General features: G+C 40.6%; 2 long non-coding RNA genes across 4 annotated transcripts in view; both read right to left on the bottom strand.

Annotated features, from left to right (window-relative positions):
* Positions 1 to 1,778: 1,778 nt before the first annotated feature.
* LOC140190552 (uncharacterized) lies at positions 1,779 to 9,991 on the bottom strand. 3 transcript variants are annotated; one of them, XR_011883631.1, is made up of 4 exons: positions 7,056 to 9,991; positions 5,007 to 5,143; positions 3,914 to 4,181; positions 1,779 to 3,036 (listed from the first exon to the last, which is right to left on the bottom strand). It is a non-coding gene; the product is annotated as an uncharacterized lncRNA (long non-coding RNA). The 3 variants fall into 3 exon arrangements; XR_011883630.1 differs by having other exon boundaries at positions 3,914 to 4,184; positions 5,007 to 9,991; XR_011883629.1 differs by having other exon boundaries at positions 5,007 to 9,991.
* Positions 9,992 to 11,496: 1,505 nt separating this feature from the next.
* LOC140190553 (uncharacterized) overlaps positions 11,497 to 14,136 on the bottom strand; it is a 35,788-nt gene continuing 33,148 nt past the window's right edge. The window contains exon 3 of the long non-coding RNA XR_011883632.1: positions 11,497 to 12,407. This is a non-coding gene — a long non-coding RNA (uncharacterized lncRNA). The remainder of the gene's footprint in view (positions 12,408 to 14,136) is intronic.

The raw sequence follows: 14,136 nt of genomic DNA, 5'->3' as shown, positions 1-14,136 counted from the left end.
TGTGACTATGACTTGTATACATAGAGTAAGCCATTTGCAGTGTCACACTTCAGTAATTATGTGCTATATAAACTGTGTGCAGTTCCACTTTTACCTTACATGTACAAAGGCTAGCTTCTGTCCTGGAGTTTTATTAAGCTGTTGCTGGGCTAGTAGCCAGGTATGAGATTACTATAGTTTACTTTAGCCTACAGTTTGTTAGTTGAGCCTGTTACAGACTTTTACTGCCTGTTAATAAAGCTGTACAGTCATTCTTTATCTCACTTCCCCATGTTTATCTCCCTAGCTCTCTCTGGTGTGTTACAAAGCCAAGAATTCACTATTCCCTTCTTTGAGCTTACGGTCTCTTACTACACCATCCTTCTGTCCTCACTTGACCAGATTTTCAGGATGGTAATGGCGTGCAATACCCTGCACATTAATGAATAGCAGCAAAGATATTGAAGGGAGGCACAAGGTATAGATGAGGACAGGGAGGAATAGAATGTGCCAACCAACTGGCTGAGGTATTCAAAGACATCTTCAATCTCTCATTGCTACAGTCAGAAGTCCCCACCTCCTTCAAAAGGGCAGCAATTACACCTGGACCCAAGGAGAGTAGAGTGAGCTGCCTTAACGACTGTCGTCCAGTAGCGCTCACATCTACGGCAAAGAAATGCTTTGAGAGATTGGTCATGACTAGGATCAATACCTGTCTCAGGGAGCACCTGAAACCACTGCAATTTGCCTATCGCCGCAGTGGGTCTACGGCAGATGTGATCTCAATGGTTCTCCATGTGGCCTTTGATCACTTAGACAATGCAAATATCTATGTCAGGACGCGGCTTATTGACTATAGCTCAGCACTTAACATCATCATTCCTGCAGTCCTGATCGAAAAGCTACATAAACTAGGCTTCTGTAACTCCCTCTGCAATTGGATCTTCAACTTCCTAACCGGAAGACCGCCATCTGTGAGGATTGGAAATAACATCTCCTCCTCACTGGCAGTCAGCACTGCTGCACCTCAGGAGCGTGTGCTTTAGCCCACTGCTCTACTCTCTCTTCACCCATGGCTGTGTGGCTAGGCATAGCTCAAATGCCAACTATGAATTTGCTGATGATACAATCACCGTTGGCAGAATTTCAGATGGTGATGAAAGAGCATACAAGAACAAGATATACCAGTTAGTTGGGTGCTGTTTCAGCGACAACCTTGCACTCAATGTGAGCAAAACCAAAGAGGTGATTGTGAACTTCAGTAAGGGTAGGAGGAGGGAACATAACCCAGTCCTCATAAAGGGATCAGAAGTGGAGAGAGTGAGGAATATTAAGTTCCTGGGTGTCAATATCTCTGAGGACCTAACCTAGATGCAACATATTGATGCAGCTGTAAAGAAGGCAAGACAGCAGCTATATTTCATTAGGAATTTGAGGAGATTTGGTTTGTCAACTGAAACACTCAAAAACTTCCATAAATGTATTGTGGAGAGCATTCTGACTGCCTGCATCACTGGTATGGGGTGGGGGTAGGGGGAAGTGGGGAGTGGCTACTGCACAAGATTGAAGTAAGTTGCAGAAACTTGTAAAATTAGCCAGCTCCATCATGGCTACTAGCCTCCAAAGTATCCAAGACATCTTCAAAGAGCAGTGCCTTAGGAAGGTGGTGTCCATCATTAAGGACCCCCACCATACAGGATATGCCTTGTTTTTATTGTTACCATCAGGAGATACAGAAGCCTGACGGCACACACTCAGCAATTCAAGAGCATCTTCTTCCCCTCTTCCATTTACCATGAACACAACTTCTACTATTTTATTTGTTTTTTTTTGCACTACTTACCTTAACTATTTAATATTTGTATACATACTCACTGTAATTCAGGTTTTTTTCCTCCATATTTATTTATCATGTATTTCATTGTGCTGCTGCTGTAAAGTTAACAAATTTTCCGACAAAGCTAGTGACATTAAACCTGATTCTGATTCCGATCGGTCTGTCTAGATGGGGCACATGTTGTTTGCTGGAGTGCTTTTATGTTCCCTTTGGCTCCACCACAACCATTTGGTCTCGAGATGGCAAAGTCAGTTTCTTCCTTCCCAATGATCCCGAAACAAACTGGTCTTGTAAACAGCCATGAATGCTTTACTGTGATCTCCTACAACATTGCAGGGTTTACTCATTATTTGCTGCCACTCACCAGGCATAAATTGCCACCGGTAATAGAAGAAAATGGTAATGCATTGTGTATTATGTGAGTCAAAGTTACAAAACAAACTGAAAAATCTAATTTCAATGAATGCACCTAAGAAGAAACATTTGTGAAACTAAAATACTTTATCCTCCTTCCAGTTTTAGACACAATCCTTTTGGTTTTGATGAAAATAACCACAGGTTGTTCAGACCCAGATGCTCTTCAGTATTGAAGTCCTAGAGTTCCAGTGGAATGACCATTTGTGAAAAGGCAAACTTGGTCACTAAGATAGGAAGCAATACCTGAGGATACAGACCGTGATATGAGGAGCAGTGGGTAAGAAGTGGAAGACCGTTGATCAGATATCCCACTTTAACATCTCCTTCACCATTCTCATGGTGTACCACAAGATTTGGTGTACAAATTGCTGAACTTTAGTCAGGGGGTTTCAGGGTAGCGAGTTGAAGGCACAACTAAAATGAATCTTAAACATGCTTGCATTCATTATCAATAACCCATGGCAAAGACTGCAATCCCCCAGGAATAACTACATTTGTTTTTCCCCATAAGAGACCACCCATCTGAGGGACAAAGATACCATCAAAATGAACCATGACACTGTGCTTCCCATACTTTTGAGACTCCTTCTATTTCTCTGCAGGAGACCGCAGTACCTCCTGGTGCATTGCACCACACATTCCTTGCTGCTTCTCCAGTGCACAGGACTAAAGTTGAGCAGAGTCCAAGCTCATCTCAAATAAGGGGATGGTCATTTAAAACCGAGCTTCTGAGGAATTGCTTCTCACAGACAGTGTAGGATCACTAGAGTTCTCTCCCCCAGAGGATTGTGGAGGCCACATCACTGCAAGTAAATAAAACAGAGGAAGACAAAAATTTTAAAAAACATTAATTATAGGGAACTGCCACATAAGAGATATTGAGGCTGAGTGCATATCAGCCATGATCACAGGCTTGAGGGACTGAGTGGCCTATTTCAGCTCCTATCTCTCGTGTTTGCGTATTCTGAATTTGTTGACACTATGTTTGTTGAATTGTGATGGACAAGTTGAATGGAGACACAAAAGATTGTAGGTGCTGGAATCAGGAGTGAAAAACAAACTGCAGGAAAAACTAGGTCTTCCAATAGTTAGCTATTTTCTTTGTGATGGATGGGTCACCTGTGTAGATCCAATTAGCTGTTTAAAACATCCCATCAACATGCCTGAGCTGCTATATGAAACCTATGCTAGTGACCTCCTGCGTGGTCTGGTCATCAACCTTCCTCACTTCTTGCATGGTGATCAAAGCCACTGTGGGAGATTAAAGACGTGAATTAGAACTGTCACGGTAAGAATAATTGGGGTTATTATTATGCACATGATTATTTTTCATTTGCTTCTGACTTCATTTCAATATGAAAAGGTATTGCTTGCAATGTGGGTGGATGATATTTAATTCTGTCACTGGGTGGTTCTATCTTTTTATCACCAATAGCTATGCGTTCCATTATTAATAGTCAGCAGCACCACTAATACTTTGCAGAACAAGGTGTCAAGAATAATTTTTTTTTGTAGAACTTGTAGGCTTTCCCTTTTACTCGTCATCTTAAATTCATGACACTAGAATTACAAGTAAATGTCAAAAGGCATGGACAGAGGAGGATGTGTTTTAATTCCTTACTGAACTGTATGATTTACTACCAACAGTATCACTCGGGTTGTTTTTGATCTCATTGTTACCTGTGATTGGTCAGCAAATGCAGAACTGGTGACCATTCATTCTCTTCTCTCTCGCTTGGCTCTGAAGGGACTGTTGATCCTTGCAGTTCTGGTTTTTATTCCGCTCTTCATCACGGGTAAAGCTCTCTTCACCATTCCGCTCTTCATCATGGTAAAGCATGGACCATCACGGATAAAGCTGTCTTCACCATTGCGCACATCTGTACAGAGCACCATCACAGGAAGCAGCAAGGACCACCACCATCCAGTCCAAGCTCATTTCTCACTGCTGCTATCAGGAAGAAGATACAGGACCTTCAAGATTCACACCACTATGAATGGTTATTACCCTTAACCATCAGGTTCTTGAACCAGAGGGGATAACTTGGATCAACCTCACTCACCTCATCACTGAAATGTTCCCACAGATAATGGACTCACTTTCAAAGACTCTTCATATCATGTTCTTTATACTTATTCCTTTTTTTTTTTTGCTCAGCTCAAGCTGGTAGTTCAGTAAATTATAGAGTTTATGGAGCCACCCTGAAAAATGCCTCAGTTTATTTTGATAATGGTGGTTTTTCTTTTTTTGGTTGTTAATAGATAGGGCGATTACAGTACGCCGATGCTTCATCAGTTGTTGAATGAATTTCACAAGTATTGGGTGTAGTTAAATATAAAGAACTTCTATTAGCCATGTGTGTGGGACAGAATCAAATGCTTTTTGCTAGTCAATATAAAAACATGAAATATTTCTGCGTTTCCTCCAGACATGATTTAGAATTAGAGAGTATATTATCAGCTGTCCATTACATCCTTTCATACCCTTACAGTGTCCTTTCTGCTCTTCCGTAAGTATATTGTGGTTAAGTGAAAGGTGATTAGTTGCAAGATGCAGAAAGTTACCATTTTATATATAGTTTGTAGGCAAGTAACAGGATGATATTTTGATGGGTCATTTGTGATTTGTCCTTTAGGTAATAGATAAGTTTACTTTCTGTCATACACTCAGGCACTTTTTCAGGATTTCTAAGAAAATTGTTAACATGTATTAGTAAGTATGGATGAAGGCAAATAAAATTTTTATACCAATAATTATGACTGAATACAGTACCAGTAATTTTCCAGTTGTGGGTATTTTCACAATCACTTTTAGCATATCCATTGTAACTTCAGCTGTTTGCATGTCTTCAGTTATGTGAGTGTGCTCTTTTCCCCCCAATCCAGCTTACTTCTTGATTGTGTATCACCCTGTTTGATCAGATATTAAACCAAAATTTCATTATCTCAGTGTGTGTTGGTAATTCTGTGCTAGTGTTGGTGACATTTTGATGTGTTGAATTTAGATTCAATGTCCTGTGTAAACCTTTTTCATTGTTCCTGAAATAATAATTTTGTTTTCTTCATCTCACACATTTCACGCATCTATTTAGTTTGGCTTTGTATGCACTAAGCATTTGCTTTAGTGTATGTATAAATTCTACAATGTCTTTATTAGGTTCAGCATATCTTGAATGGACCTTATATTTCCTTGGTATTACCTGAGCTTTCCTCTTAACTTGCTTGCTTGGGTTATCCATTTTATACTCCATTCAGCAGGCTATTTCTGCTCTTAAGGTTTCAATTTTGTTTTTTAGTATCATCTGCCATTTCGATATTCTCATTTCATTCCTCAGTTTTGTGTTTCTATTAATGAGTTTCTATTTTGGACCTAATGCACTGCACAGCTGTTAATGCTGTGCAGAATGTTATTATGTGTAGTTCTTCAAATGTTTCAAGTTTTCCTAAATATTATGGTAATATAATATTGGTGAGAGTGTTAACAATTTTTGAAAATGTTGATGTCTTGTTTTGTTATGTAAGGTCCTTTATTATTTTTTTCTCTCAACTCAAGCCATTAAAGCCTGAGGTATGGGGATAGCCAAGCACGCTCATTTCTCAATTGCTAGGAACTTTTGGACAATTCTAGTGGTGTTTAGTATAGTGGCTTTCTGGAGATTTACATAGGTATTGCTTTGTAGGCCTAATTGTGTAGAACTATTGTGTGGTGTCTTTGGGATGATACCATTTGAAGATATTACTATTGGGACAATCCATAGTTTTTTAATTTCCTTATTATTATTACTTTTTTTCCTTTTACGTATTTGCACAGTTCCTTGTCTTTTGCACATTGGCTGAGGATGTCTTTCTTTGATTCTATTGTGCTTCTTGTATTTACTGTGGCTGCCCACAAGAAAATGAATTTCAGGGTTGCATGTGCTGACATATATGTACTTCGATAATAAAATTAAACTGTTTTGCTCCAAACCTCTACTATTCCAGGGGTCCTTCATCCTATTCCACTGCTTGACACCCACAGTCATACCTATGGTTTCATCTTGTTTTACAACCAATCTCTTCAGGCAATGTCCATGGAGGGCTCACCAATTAGTCCTGTAAATAACTCTTGCTGAAATGTTACTTTGAACCTATCGGCACCTTGCCAGTTAACTTATTTGACAGGGCTGCTCAGTGTTTCTCTCAGCAGGTTTCCCTTGCTTCAGGTATTCTGACCAGGCTGCGGACAGCTGGCATTGCTGGGTGCTGTTTCAGTATCAGTGCAACTCACAACCTAAAGGAATTATCTCCTTTTAGAAGCTTTTATTAATTTTGTCTCCCGAGTCCTACAAGCCCTTTATTTAACATTTATTCCACTCTTCTTTCAAATATTGTTACAACATGCCCTCATGGGTATCTCAGTCTCCATACATATTCTGAGCAGGCACATTGTGATTATTTAGCCATCTCCGAGACCCATTTTTGAAATTCTGACTTTTTATTCACATATTAGTTAGCATTCCATTATACACTGAGCAAATAAACAATATCAAGCAGTTACAGAGTTAGTAAGACATGTGAGATTATATGGATGCATATGGGATTGCAATATTCTTCCAAGTATCCTGGCATGGCCTCATCATGTATTATGGACCATGTCTTACAAACTTGATTGAGTTTATTAAGGAGGTAATGAAGATGATTGATGAGGATAGGCCATGGATGCTGTCTATATGAATTTTACTAAGCCCTCCCAAGGCACAATCAAATACAGGCCTGGAGGTCATAAGTGACATTAAATCAATTTTTAGTAATTTATTTAAAGGAGTATGTAAAGACTACATACAGGATATTGAGATCCCACATCCTGAGAGACCTTTTCCTGCAGAGCGTCAGCCATTTAGAGGATACTCATGCCTGGAATAAAGGGGGAAAAGAGAAAGATGTGCCTTCTGAAATTTAACTCTTCAATGTTACAGGAAGATTTCCTCAACCAGTAGAGAGAGGGGCCACAGACAATTACACAGGCAAGAATAAAATGTGTCTAGTGGAGCTGTGAAGAAGGTAAGAGTCCATGGTCATCCTTGAGCACAGTGATGAAGATAGACAAGTCAGGGCTTAGGAGTCAAGGAGAAAGTACAGGAATGCTTTGATGCTGAAGACCATAATGCAATTAAAGGAAGGATCCAAGGAAAATAACTATAGGCCATTGCAGTTGTGCTATGGTTCCATTTAGTTCATTATCCCTGTAGAGTGCTGGAGGTGCATCTTCACCTGCTTGATCTTTTTCCTCCACATGGCTTGTTGTGCCTCCGAAAATTTCTCTTCCTGTGATATTGATGAAGGTAGAGCAGTGTATGTTACATATGTGGATTTCAGTAAGGCATTTGATAAGGTTCCCCACGCGAGGCTCATTCAGAAAGCAATGAGGCATGGGATTCAAGGAGACCTTGCTTTCTGGATTCAGAATTGGCTTGCCCACAAAAGGCAAAGGGTGGTTGTAGATGGTTCGTATTCTGCTTAGGGGACAGCTACCAGTGATGTTCCACAGGAATCTGTTCTGAGACCCCTGCTCTTTGCGATGAGGAAGTAGAAGGGTGGATTAGCAAGTTTGCTGATGACACAAAGGTTGGGGGTGTTCTAGATAGTCTGGAGAGTTGTCAGAAGTCAGAGTACAACATCAATAGGATGCAGAACTGGGCTGAGAAGTGGCAGATGGAGTTCAACCCAGATAAATGTGAAATGGTTCATTTCAGTAGGTCAAAGTTGAAGGCAGAATATAATATTAATGGTAAAATGCTTGGCAGTGTGGAGGATCAGCGAGATCTCAGAGTCCATGTCCACAGGACACTCAAAGCTGCCGCACAAGTTGACAGTGTTATTAAGAAGGTGTATGGTGTGTTGGCCTTCATCAATCATGGGATTGAGTTCAAGAGCCGTGAGGTAATGTTACATATAAGAGTTTAGTTAGACCCCACTTGGACTACTGTGTTCAGTTCTGGTCACCTCACTACAGGAAGGATGTGGATAATGTAGAGAGAGTACAGAGGAGATTTACAAGGATTTTGCCTGGATTGGGGAGCATGCCTTATGAGAATAGGTTGAGTGAACTTAGCCTTTTCTCCTTGGAGCGACAGAGAATGAGAGGTGACCCGATAGAGGTGTATAAGATGAAGGGAGACATTGATCGTGTGGATAGCCAGAGGCTTTTTCCCAGGGCTGAAATGGCTAACATGAGGGGGCATAGTTTTAAGGTGCTTGGAAGTAGGTACAAGGGGTTGTCAGAAGTAAGTTTTTCACACAGAGAGTGGTGGGTGCATGGAATGCACTGCCAGCGATGGTGGTAGAGGTGGATACAATAGGATCTTTTAAGAGACGTACATGGAGCTTAGAAAAATAGAGGGCTATGCGGTAGGGAAATTTAGATAGTTTCTAGAGTAGGTACCTGGTCAGCACATTATTGTAGGCCGAATAGCCTGCAATGTGCTGTAGATTTCTATGTTCTATTGTGTATCACATTATCGAAATATTACAATTCAATTTCTGATCATGCAATTCAGCTTTATAAACATTTTCTATTAATTCCACATTCTGTTTCTCTTTCCATTGTTCTTACTTGACTTTGGAAGTATTTCTGCATTAAGGGCAATTTTTTCCTAGGTATTTTCACGCCATGATCTTCTTGCTCTTCAACCGGTAGTTCACATGTCACAGGTTTGTCTAAATCCTGAATTTCTTGCAGGAAAGTTGTTTTGAGGAGGAAGTCTGTGAAGCTTATCCATACTTTGAGATACACTCAGTGGCCTCTTTATTAGGTACACCCGTGCACCTGCTCATTGATGCAAATATCTGAACAGCCAATCATGTGGCAGAAACTCAATGCATAAAAGCATGCAGTCATGGTCATGAGGTTCATTTGTTGTTCAGAACAAATATCAGAATGGGGAAGAAATGTGATCTAAGTGACTTTGACAGTGGAATGATTGCTGGTTCCAGATGGGGTGGTTTGAGTATCTCAGCACTGCTGATCTCCTGGGATATGTATGCATGCATTAAAAAAAAGTTTGTGACAAACAAAAAACATCCAGTAAGTGGCAGTTCTGTGTGTGAAATTGCCTTGTTAATGAGGGAGGTCAAAGGAGAATGGCCAGAATGGTTCCAAGTGACAGGAAGGCAATAGTAACTCAGATAACCATGCTTTACAACACTGGCGTACAAAAGGGCATCTCTGAACACACAGCAAGTCAAACCTTGAAGTAGATGGGCTACAGCAGCAGAAAACGATACACTCAGTGGCTTCTTACTTAGGTATAGGAGGTGCAGTCTATTGCATTAGTTGGCAATGCTACTAATGTTTGCCTCACATAGTGCACTCCTAAAAAGTGTTCCTTCCTTCCATCCGTATTCCTAACAGCAGACAATTGAGCATTGTCATATTCAGCTGCAAGATCTGTGTGACTCACAGTCCTGATGGGGTTACCTCATTTTTAGTCAAATATTCAAAAATAGTCAAAAAAGCCACACAGGTGCCAACTGCTTTCTATCTAACGTCCTTGGACTCTCTGATGGTAGTGGCTGAAAAGAGGATGCTGTCCAAGTTGCATGCCATCTTGGACAATGCCTCCCATCCACTACATAATGTACTGGTTGGGCACAGGAGTACATTCAGCCAGAGACTCATCCCACCGAGATGCAGCACTGAGCGTCATAGGAAGTCATTCCTGCCTGTGGCCATCAAACTTTACAACTCCTCCCTTGGAGGGTCAGACACCCTGAGCCAATAGGCTGGTCCTGGACTTATTTCCTGGCATAATTTATACATTACTATTTAATTATTTATGGGTTTATTACTATTTATTATTTATGGTAAATAACTATTACAATTTATTATTTATGGTTAATAACGAAAACCACTTTCCCCCAGGATCAATAAAGTATGACTATGACTATGACTATGGCTATTTGACTGCTTCGGGCAACATTCCAGGTCCAGTGGTATAAATAGAACATTTCACCTCAAAAATCAAATCCTGAAAAGTGCGTGCTCTGAGCTGTGAGTAGGTCTGACGAACTTCAGTAAAAAATAAATTACAAAACAAAAAGAGGAGAAGACTACTAACAACTTCAAATTTTGATCTATTTTTATGGGTTTCAAGGAGGCAAGAATTAATCTGAAGAGCAGATCATAATAACAGGGACTGCTGCCTTGAGATCCGGGCCTTACATGGTTCCAACATTCTCTCTGTGACTCACACCCTGGCAGCAACTGTAGTCCATTTTCCAGTACCGTTCTGGCACATTGAGTGAATTGAATATTGTGTTTTACTCTATTACAGTTCATTTAAGAATGCAATTAGATGCTTTGGAACAGAACTGCAAATCTCCTAAAGCTCAGTGAGTTGATTTATTAGCACAGGTGGGCACCCAGATCACTGTGCTCCAGCAGGCCTTTGAGGCATTTAGTAAGTCACACTTCCATACTAATATGTTGCATTGATAGGCCAATAAACTAGGAAATTGGAGAAAGCATTAGCACATTAAGGATGAGAGAAAGGGCTTGTGCTATTTTATGAAGGGTCACAAGAGACCACAATGCAAAGAAGCGAAGATTTTCTTCATACTAAAACAGAGGATGCTGATTCTCATATTTCACAATTTCGAAACCACACTGAACTTTCACATCAATGAATAGGAGTCAGCTGCTTCCATAGAAAAAGGAACAAAAATAAGGCGAATCACTTTGAAAATTCTCTTGTGCAGCTCAGTAACATTGCAATCACCAGTAGGTGTCCCAGTGACCTTCATAGTCGCAAACTGTGTTGGAATCATACAATGAAATTTAAAAAGACCTTTGATGCACCTATAATGTACAAAATGTACCTATACTCTACATCAACCCTGTGTAACAATACTGGATAGAGAAGGTTACACATTGTTCCTATTTTTCAAGGATCTTTTAAGTCAAATCTTTCAAGTACTCATATGTGTATTCTCTGTTAAAAGGGTTTCTGCTGCTACTATCTTTTCAGGCATTGAGTTCTGGATTAAAGCTTGGGTGAAAAAAAAATCATCAAATCGCCTCTAACCTAGTAACTTGAATTTATTCTCGGCTGAGAGGAATGCTGAGAATAAAGACCTCCATCTCCACCTGGCATTGTTACAGGGGATTGATATTTAGGTACATTTTGTGTTGTAGGTTTCTTTGACTTCATTATATGATTCCAACACAGTCTGCGACTAAGAACATCACTGGGACACCTGTTAGTGACTGCAATGTTCCTCCGACCACTGAGTTGCGTATGTGAACTTTGATAATCACTTTCATTTTTCAGTTCTTTTTTCTCTGGGAGTGGCCGATTCTCGTTCAGAGATACAGAATTAGAATCGTGGATGTGCAATGAGTCTGCTGTTCATCTGTACTGGACTTTACAGAGTTTAATGCACTTCAGTTAAATGTCCCCCACCCCCACCAGGGCCTTTCTTCCAAAGAAGGCACTCCCATATTGTCCTTGTGACTAAAATTCTCTAACCATAGCACATTCCTCAAGAATCTCCTCTGCATCTTATAATTCTGTAGTGTGGAAATCCAAGTCTGTCCCTAACTTCTATTTTGTACCATTCTGGGAGCAAATCCATGCTCTTACAAATTCTAACTGTTGGTAGCTTTGCTCTCATCTTCTCTGACTAGTAGCTTGACCAACATTTATCTTTCAATCAACATCAGCAAAAGCCTAGATAACTAGTCAGGTACATTTTGTTATTTTTTCTGGGAACTTACTGTATGCAAACTAGCAGCATTGTAAAAATACTTATAAGTATGTCGGGAAATTCATTAGACTGTTAAACAAGATTTATTATGTAAGTAGGTGGCATGGTTCAAAGGGCCGGAAGAACCAGAAGGGCCTACTCCTCACTGCATCACTAAATAAGAATAAAGCATGCTTCTTGCTATGTTTCCTTTAGAATTATTGAAACATGACTCATTTTCAAACTGTCTGAAACAAAAACAAGAACTTATCTGTGAATCTTCAACAAAATAATTCCGTTCCATCAACAATTTTTTTCCAGCACTTGAGAGTGATTCACTTTTGTTACGGACCAGCATGCATTTTATTTCGCTGTTGTTTGAAGCTCCTTGGGTGTGTCAAAACTCGGTTTGCAGATCTGCACGTCCTTTCTTTGCTGCTCTGACCACAATCTAAAGTTTCAAGACAATCCAAGATTCATTATTCTTCTGAATAGAGAACGATTGTCAGAACTTTAATTTAAAAAAAAACCTTAATTGCTTTTTATTGTACAATTAACGAAATAAAAAGAAGCTTTGTGCGATTGTAAGTGTCATAGTGTTGTACAGCACAAAATAGGCCCACTCGGCCTAATGCCCATGTCACCTATGGTGCCTATTTATGCTAATTAGACCTAAGTTCCTCTTCTTTCTCATTGACATTCCTGTCCCAGCGCTTTTTAAACATTGTAATTGTATCTGCCTCCAACACCTCCACTGTCAGCTCTTTTCAAAAACCTTCAGTGTGAAAAACTCACAACTCAGATTGCCATTAAATTTTTCTCCTCTCACCTTAACTCAGTGCCCTCTAGTATTGGACTCCCTTGCCTTAGGAAAATCATCTCTGACTATTTACTCTGTACATGCCTCTCTGCCCTTATTATTTTTATCGAGTAAATATCCATAAAGTGTCTCAGGCTCTTACATTTCAAGTTCAAAGGTCCAATTTACTGTCAGAGAAATGTATATAATATACATCCTGAAATGCTTTTTCTTCACAAACATCCATGAAAACAGAGAAGTGCCCCAAAAAATGAACGACAGTTAAACGTAAGAGCCTCAGCTCCCCTCTCTCCCACGTGTAAGTGACAGCAAGCAACAATCCTCCCTCCCCCCACTGACAAAAAAAAGCATCGCACCGCCACCAAGCACTCCAGCGTGAACAAAGCAATAGCAAAGACACGGACTTGCAGTTACCCCAAAGACTTTGCGTTTCACCTGGCATTCGACATACCACAGGTTCTCTCTCTCCCTAATAAGAGAGAGGGAGGTGTCTCCATTTTCCCAGCAAGCGGGAGACATAACAAACAACTCGCTCATTTACGATGTTCAAAGTCCGTTACATTGCTTTTTTTTTGAGCTCTGTGCTGGGTCTTTGGGCACACAGCAGTAGATTTTCCAACTCCCCCGACGACACACGGGTCTCCTGCTGTGACACCGACACTCAATCCACCTGTCCCCAGAACCTCGAGATCTTAGGCTTCCAAATCTGAGCTGGACTCCCAGGCTGAACCCTTAGCATGCCGAACAACGGCCGGTCCTGAATCCCTGAGAACGGGTTCCATTCCCGCAAAGAACGGGATAAACCCAGCCTATACAATCACTCCATATAAATAAATTCCCCTGCTCCAAACAACAAACTCTCAACTCTCTTGTCCACTTCTAACGCTGCAGGGTGGCAATCAAAACTATTTTAGAAGGTCCAGTTGCAACCTGACCAATGTTTTGTACAGCTACAACAAGACATCCCAACTCCGAAACTCAGCGCTTCCGCTTCGGTAGGCAAGCAAATTGAATGCCTTCATCACTACTCTGCCCATTATGTCACCACTTTTGGGGAGCTATGAATGCACCCAAGTTCAGTCTGGACATCAGCATTCCTCGGATTCCTGTCATTTAAAAGGTGCCTCCCCCCACCCCCCATCACCTTTTTATTCTGGCACCTTCCCCCTTCCATCTCAGTCCTGAAGAAGGGTCTTGGCCCAAAACGTTGACCATCATTTCCATAGATGCTGCCTGACCTGCTGAGTTGCTGCAGCGTTGTGTGTGTGTTGTGTTAGAGCGTTTTTTTGGGTTTAGCACATCTACATCAAGCAAATGACTTTGGCTATCAGTCTTCACATCTGAATATAAATTGTGGAAT

This window comes from Mobula birostris, chromosome 30 (genome assembly GCF_030028105.1).
Source record: "Mobula birostris isolate sMobBir1 chromosome 30, sMobBir1.hap1, whole genome shotgun sequence".
In the NCBI taxonomy this organism is placed as follows: domain Eukaryota; kingdom Metazoa; phylum Chordata; class Chondrichthyes; order Myliobatiformes; family Myliobatidae; genus Mobula; species Mobula birostris.
Note: the sequence above shows the minus strand (reverse complement) of the source record. Positions and strands in the feature narration are given on the sequence as shown.